This window comes from Mustelus asterias, chromosome 20 (assembly GCF_964213995.1).
Source record: "Mustelus asterias chromosome 20, sMusAst1.hap1.1, whole genome shotgun sequence".
Taxonomy (NCBI): Eukaryota; Metazoa; Chordata; class Chondrichthyes; order Carcharhiniformes; family Triakidae; genus Mustelus; species Mustelus asterias.
In genome coordinates this window covers 2,899,070-2,907,354 of record NC_135820.1, presented here as the reverse complement: position 1 = coordinate 2,907,354, position 8,285 = coordinate 2,899,070, and positions in this window count along the sequence as shown.

The following is an 8,285-nucleotide window of genomic DNA, read 5'->3' as shown; positions in this document are numbered from 1 at the left end:
GATTAAGGAGAATCCCAAGGCATTTTATTCATACGTTAGGAACAAAAGGGTTGTAAGGGAAAAAATCGGACCTCTCAGGGACAAAAGTGGGGACTTATGCTTGGAGCCCAAAGAGGTAGGGGAGATCCTAAATGAATACTTTGCGTCGGTATTCACTAAGGAGAGGGATGTGTTGACTGGGAGTGTCTCGGAGGGGAGTGTTGAACCGTTGGAGAAAATCTCCATTACAAAGGAGGAAGTGTTAGGTTTGTTCGAGAATATAAAGACTGACAAATCCCCAGGGCCTGATGGAATCTATCCAAGGCTGCTCAGGGAGACGAGAGGTGAAATCGTTGGGCCTCTGACGCAAATCTTTGTCTCGTCACTGGACACAGGTGAGGTCCCAGAGGATTGGAGGATAGCCAATGTGGTCCCGTTATTTAAGAAGGGTAGGAAGGATAACCCGGGTAATTATAGGCCGGTGAGCTTGACGTCCGTGGTGGGGAAGTTGTTGGAGAAGATTCTTAAAGATAGGATGTATGCGCATTTAGAAAGGAATAAACTCATTAACGATAGTCAACATGGTTTTGTGAGGGGGAGGTCATGCCTCACGAACCTGGTGGTGTTTTTTGAAGAAGTGACCAAAATGGTTGACGAAGGAAGGGCCGTGGATGTTGTCTATATGGACTTTAGTAAAGCGTTTGACAAAGTCCCTCATGGTAGGCTAGTGAAAAAGGTTGGATCCCATGGGATAAAGGGGGAGGTGGCTAGATGGGTGGAGAACTGGCTTGGTCATAGAAGACAGAGGGTGGTAGTGGAAGGGTCTTTTTCCGGCTGGAGGCCTGTGACTAGTGGTGTTCCGCAGGGCTCTGTATTGGGACCTCTGCTGTTTGTGATTTATATAAATGATCTGGAAGAAGGAGTAACTGGGGTGATCAGTAAGTTTGCGGACGACACAAAACTGGCAGGACTTGCAGATAGTGAGGAACATTGTCAGAGGCTACAGAAGGATATAGATAGGCTGGAAATTTGGGCAAGGAAATGGCAGATGGAGTTCAATCCTGATAAATGCGAAGTGATGCATTTTGGTGGGAATAATGTAGGGAGGAGCTACACGATAAATGGAAGAACCATAAAGGGTGTAGAGACGCAGAGGGACCTGGGTGTGCAAGTCCACAGATCTTTGAAGGTGACGTCACAGGTGGAGAAGGTGGTGAAGAAGGCATATGGCATGCTTGCCTTTATAGGACGGGGCATAGAGTATAAAAGTTGGGGTCTGATGTTGCAGATGTATAGAACGTTGGTTCGGCCGCATTTGGAATACTGCGTCCAGTTCTGGTCGCCACACTACCAGAAGGACGTGGAGGCTTTGGAGAGAGTACAGAGGAGGTTTACCAGGATGTTGCCTGGTATGGAGGGGCTTGGTTATGAGGAGAGATTGGGGAAACTGGGGTTGTTCTCCTTGGAAAGACGGAGGATGAGGGGAGACTTAATAGAGGTGTATAAAATTATGAAAGGCATAGATAGGGTGAACGGTGGGAAGCTTTTCCCCGGGTCGGTGGTGACGTTCACGAGGGGTCATAGGTTCAAGGTGAAGGGGGGGAGGTTTAACACAGATATCAGAAGGACATATTTCACACAGAGGGTCGTGGGGGCCTGGAATGTGTTGCCGGGCAAGGTGGTGGAGGCGGACACACTGGGAACGTTTAAGACTTATCTAGACAGCTATATGAACGGAGTGGGAATGGAGGGATACAAAAGAGTGGTCTAGTTTGGACCAGGGAGCGGCGCAGGCTAATTGTTCCTGGTTTCTCGTTTCAAGGCTTCATTCTACGATCATCTTGCTGGTGCCAGTACAGAGTGAGACTGCGGATAGTTGGGAACCTGTCTCGGGGGCAGGGAATTCATATGGTGTTCGTGGAAGTGGAAATGACTAGGGTTGGGAAGCATTTTCCGATCGGGGCCATTGTGATCTCCTGGACTCGTTTCGATCGCCTCAGGGGGTCGGAGAGGAATTTCCCAGATTTTTTTTTCCCCATATTGGCCCTGGGGTTTTTCACTCTGGGTTTTCGCCTCTCCCTGGAGATCACATGGTCTGGAATGGGGGGGTGGGGGTAAGTTAATAGGTTGTAATGAACAAAGCATCGTAGCTGTGAGGGACAGCTCGGTGGATAGGATATTGGTATGTAGATAGGCTGGAAAATTGGGCGGGGATCCTGGATTCAGGATTCAATCCTGGACCGGGGAGCGGCGCGGGCTTGGAGGGCCGAAGGGCCTGTTCCTGTGCTGTATTGTTCTTTGTTCTTTGTTCTTTGTAACTTCCGACAGCCCCTACACCCCTCCCTATCCCTGTAGCCTCCTCCAGCCCCTACACCCCTCCCTATCCCTGCACTCTCCCCCAGCCCCTACACCCTCCCTATCTCTGTAATCTACCCCAGTCCCTAAACCCCTCCCTATCTCTGTAACCTCCTCCAGCCCCTAAACCCCTCCCTATCTCTGTAACCTCCACCAGCCCTACAACCCTCCCTATCTCTGTAACCTCCTCCAGCTCCTACAAACTTCCGTATCTCTGTAACCTCCTCCAGCCCCTACAACCCTCCCTATCCCTGTAACCTCCGGGAGCCCCTATGCCCTCCCTATCTCTCACATCAACAAGTATTCCGCTTTGGATACGGTTGAGGGGGATGACATACCAGTGGTGAGCCGCAGTGAGAGGATCTCCAGCACTGTGTCCGTCTCTGTGGCTCGGGAGGGTAAGGGGCAGAGCGGGAGGGCAATAGTTATTGGGGACTCGTTAGTTAGAGGGATAGATAGGAGGTTCTGTGGCAGCAAAAGAGACTCACGGATGGTATGTTGCCTACCGGATGCCAAGGTCCGTGACGTCTCAGACCGTGTTTTCCGGATTCTGAAGGGGGAGGGGAAACAGTCACAAGTCGTGGTACACATTGGTACCAATGACATAGGTAAGAGAAGGGACGGGGATTTAAAGCAGGAATTTCTGGAGCTGGGCTGGAAGCTGAGAGCCAAGACAAAACATGTGGTCATCTCTGGTACGTTGCCGGTGCCACATGATAGCGAGTTGAGGAACAGGGAGAGAGTGCAGTTAAACATGTGGTTGCAGGGATGGTGTAGGGGGGAGGGTTTCAGATACGTGGATAATTGGAACACATTCTGGGGAAGGTGGGACCTGTACAAACAGGACGGGGTGCACCTGAACCAGAGGGGCACCAATATCCTAGGAGGGAAATTTGTTACGGCTCTTCAGGGGGGTTTAAACTAATTTGTCAGGGGAGTGGGAAAAGGAGTTGTAGTCCAGAAGTCAGTGAGGGTGGTGAGGTATTGGGGAAGGTATCAGGGTCAAGGTAGGGTACCGGTAGACAGGAAGGTGGGTTGAAGTGTGTCTACTTCAATGCAAGGAGCATCCGGAACAAGGTAGATGAACTTGGGGCGTGGATTGGTACTTGGGACTACGATGTTGTGGCCATTACGGAGACGTGGGTAGAACAAGGACAGGAATGGTTGTTGGACGTTCCGGGGTATAGATGTTTCACTAAGTGTAGGGAAGCTGGTAAAAGAGGTGGAGGAGTGGCATTGTTAATCAAGGATAGTTTAACAGCTGCGGAAAGGCACTTCGAGGGGGATCTGCACACTGAGGTAATATGGGCTGAGGTTAGAAATAGGAAAGGAGCGGTCACGTTGTTAGGAGTTTACTATAGGCCCCCAAATAGTAATAGAGATGTGGAGGAAGAAATTGCTAAGCAGATTATGGATATGTGTAGGGGTCACAGGGTAGTTGTCATGGAGGACTTTAACTTTCCAAATATTGATTGGGACCTTTGTAGGTCAATTAGTTCGGATGGGGCAGTTTTTGTGCAGTGTGTGCAGGAGGGTTTCCTGACACAATATGTGGATAGGCCGACAAGAGGTGAGGCCACATTGGATTTGGTACTGGGAAATGAACCGGGCCAAGTGTTAGATTTGGTTGTGGGGGAGCACTTTGGAGATAGTGACCACAATTCGATGTCTTTTGTTATTGCAATGGAGAGGGATAGGGCCATACGGCAGGGCAAGGTTTACAATTGGGGGAGAGGTAATTATGATGCGATTAGGCAAGAATTAGGGGGCATAAGTTGGGAACAGAAACTGTCAGGGAAAGGAACTAATGAAAAGTGGAACTTTTTCAAGGAACAAATACTGGATGTCCTTGATAGGTATGTCCCTGTCAGGCAGGGAGGAAATGGCCAAGTGAGGGAACCATGGTTCACGAAAGAGGTGGACTGTCTTGTGAAAAGGAAGAGGGAAGCTTATGTAGGGATGAGGAAACAAGGTTCAGATGGCTCGATTGAGGGTTACAAGTTAGCAAGGAATGAGCTGAAAAAGGGGCTTAGGAGAGCTAGGAGGGGACACGAGAAGTCCTTGGCGGGTCGGATCAAGGAAAACCCCAAGGCTTTTCACTCTTATGTGAGGAATAAAAGAATGACCAGGGTGAGGTTAGGGCCGGTCAAGGACAGTAGTGGGAACTTGTGTATGGAGTCAGTAGAGATAGGCGAGGTGATGAATGAATACTTTTCTTCAGTGTTCACCAAGGAGAGGGGCCATGTTTTTGAGGAAGAGAAGGTGTTGCAGGCTAATAGGCTGGAGGAAATAGATGTTCGGAGGGAGGATGTCCTGGCAGTTTTGAATAAACTGAAGGTCGATAAGTCCCCGGGCCTGATGAAATGTATCCTAGGATTCTTTGGGAGGCAAGGGATGAGATTGCAGAGCCTTTGGCTTTGATCTTTGGGTCCTCGCTGTCCACGGGGATGGTGCCAGAGGACTGGAGAATGGCGATTGTTATTCCTCTGTTTAAGAAAGGGAATAGAAATGACCCTGGTAATTATAGACCGGTTAGTCTTACTTCGGTGGTTGGTAAATTGATGGAAAAGGTCCTTCGAGATGGGATTTACGACCATTTAGAAAGATGCAGATTAATCCGGGATAGTCAGCATGGATTCGTGAAGGGCAAGTCGTGCCTCACAAATTTGATAGAATTTTTTGAGGAGGTAACTAAGTGTGTTGATGAAGGTAGGGCAGTTGATGTCATATACATGGATTTTAGTAAGGCGTTTGATAAGGTCCCCCATGGTCGGCTTATGATGAAAGTGAGGAGGTGTGGGATAGAGGGAAAGTTGGCCGATTGTATAGGTAACTGGCTGTCTGATCGAAGACAGAGGGTGGTGGTCGATGGAAAATTTTCGGATTGGAGGCAGGTTGCTAGCGGAGTGCCACAGGGATCAGTGCTTGGTCCTCTGCTCTTTGTGATTTTTATTAATGACTTAGAGGAGGGGGCTGAAGGGTGGATCAGTAAATTTGCTGATGACACCAAGATTGGTGGAGTAGTGGATGAGGTGGAGGGCTGTTATAAGAACATAAGAAATAGGAGCAGGAGTAGGCCATCTAGCCCCTCGAGCCTGCCCCGCCATTCAATAAGATCATGGCTGATCTGACGTGGATCAGTACCACTTACCCGCCTGATCCCCATAACCCTTAATTCCCTTACCGATCAGGAATCCATCCATCCGCGCTTTAAACATATTCAGCGAGGTAGCCTCCACCACCTCAGTGGGCAGAGAATTCCAGAGATTCACCACCCTCTGGGAGAAGAAGTTCCTCCTCAACTCTGTCTTAAACCGACCCCCCTTTATTTTGAGGCTGTGTCCTCTAGTTTTAACTTCCTTACTAAGTGGAAAGAATCTCTCCGCCTCCACCCTATCCAGCCCCCGCATTATCTTGTAAGTCTCCATAAGATTCCCCCCTCATCCTTCTAAACTCCAACGAGTACAAACCCAATCTCCTCAGCCTCTCCTCATAATCCAAACCCCTCATCTCCGGTATCAACCTGGTGAACCTTCTCTGCACTCCCTCCAATGCCAATATATCCTTCCTCATATAAGGGGACCAATACTGCACACAGTATTCCAGCTGCGGCCTCACCAATGGCCTGTACAGGTGCATCAAGACATCCCTGCTTTTATATTCTATACCCCTCGCAATATAGGCCAACATCCCATTTGCCTTCTTGATCACCTGTTGTACCTGCAGACTGGGCTTTTGCGTCTCATGCACAAGGACCCCCAGGTCCCTTTGCACGGTAGCATGTTTTAATTTGTTTCCATTGAGATAGTAATCCCATTTGTTATTATTTCCTCCAAAGTGTATAACCTCGCATTTATCAACGTTATACTCCATTTGCCATATCCTCGCCCACTCACTCAGCCTGTCCAAATCTCTCTGCAGATCTTCTCCGTCCTCCACACGATTCACTTTTCCACTTATCTTTGTGTCGTCTGCAAACTTCGTTACCCTACACTCCGTCCCCTCCTCCAGATCATCTATATAAATGGTAAATAGTTGCGGCCCGAGTACCGATCCCTGCGGCACGCCACTAGTTACCTTCCTCCAACCGGAAAAACACCCATTTATTCCGACTCTTTGCTTCCTGTCGGATAGCCAGTTGTAGGCTGCAAAGAGACATAGATAGGATGCAAAGCTGGGCTGAAAAATGGCAAATGGAGTTTAACCCTGATAAATGTGAGGTGATTCATTTTGGTAGGACTAATTTAAATGTGGATTACAGGGTCAAAGGTACGGTTCTGAAGACTGTGGAGGAACAGAGAGATCTTGGGGTTCATATCCACAGATCTCTGAAGATTGCCACTCAAGTGGATAGAGCTGTGAAGAAGGCCTATAGTGTGTTAGCTTTTATGAACAGGGGGTTGGAGCTTAAGAGCCGTGGGGTTATGCTGCAACTGTACAGGACCTTGGTGAGACCACATTTGGAGTATTGTGTGCAGTTCTGGTCACCTCACGATAGGAAGGATGTGGAAGCACTGGAAAGAGTGCAGAGGGATTTACCAGGATGCTGCCTGGTTTGGAGGGTAGGTCTTATGAGGAAAGGTTGCGGGAGCTAGGGCTGTTCTCTCTGGAGCGGAGGAGGCTGAGGGGAGACTTAATAGAGGTTTTATAAAATGATGAAGGGGTTAGATAGAGTGAACGTTCAAAGACTATTTCCTCGGGTGGATGGAGCTATTACAAGGGGGCATAACTATAGGGTTCGTGGTGGGAGATACAGGAAGGATATCAGAGGTAGGTTCTTTACGCAGAGAGTGGTTGGGGTGTGGAATGGACTGCCTGCAGTGATAGTGGAGTCAGACACTTTAGGAACATTTAAGCGGTTATTGGATAGGCACATGGAACACACCAGGATGATAGGGAGTGGGATAGCTTGATCTTGGTTTCAGATAAAGCTCGGCACAACATCGTGGGCCGAAGGGCCTGTTCTGTGCTGTACTGTTCTATGTTCTATCTCCTCCAGCCCTACAGCCCTCCCTATCTTTGTAACCTCCACCAGCCCCTACGCCCTCCCTATCTCTGTAACCTTCCCCAGCCACTAAACCCGTCCCTATCTCTGTAACCTCCTCCAGCCCCTACAACCCTCCCTTACTCTGTAACCTCCTCCAGCCCCTACAACCCTCCCTATCTCTGTAACCTCCTCCAGCCCCTAAACCCCTCCCTATCCCTGTAACCTCCTCCAGCCCCTAAACCCCTCCCTATCCCTGTAACCTCCTCCAGCCCCTAAATCCATCTCTATCTCTGTACCCTCCTCCAGCCCCTACAACCCTCCCTATCTCTGCAACCTCCTCCAGCCCCTACACCCTCCCCATCTCTGTAACCTCCTCCAGTCCCTACAACTCTCCCAGGTCTGTAACCTCCTCCAGCCCCTACACCCTCCCTATCTCTGTAACCTTCTCCAGTCCTGACAAACCTCCCTATCTCTGTAGTCCCCTCCAGCCCCTACAACCCTCCCTATCTCTGCAATATCCTCCAGCCCCTACAACCCTCCCTATGTCTGTAACCTCCTCCAGCTCCTAAACCCCTCCCTATCTCTGAAACCTCTTCCAGCCCCTACACCACCTCACCAATCTCTGTAACCTCTGCCAGCCCCTACAACGCTCCCTATCTCTGTAACCTCCTCCAGCCCCTGAACCCCAATCTCTGTAACCTCCTCCAGCCTCTATAACCCTCCCTATCTCTGTAACCTCTTCCAGCCCCTATAACCCTCCCTATCTCTGTAACCTCCTCCAGCCTCTATAACCCTCCCTATCTCTGTAACCTCTTCCAGCCCCTATAACCCTCCCGATCTCTGTAACCTCCTCCTGCCCCTATAACCCTCCCTATCTCTGTAACCTCCTCCAGCCTCTACAAACCTCCCTATCTCTGCAACCTCCTCCTGCCCCAACACCCTGCCTATCTCTGTAACCTCCTCC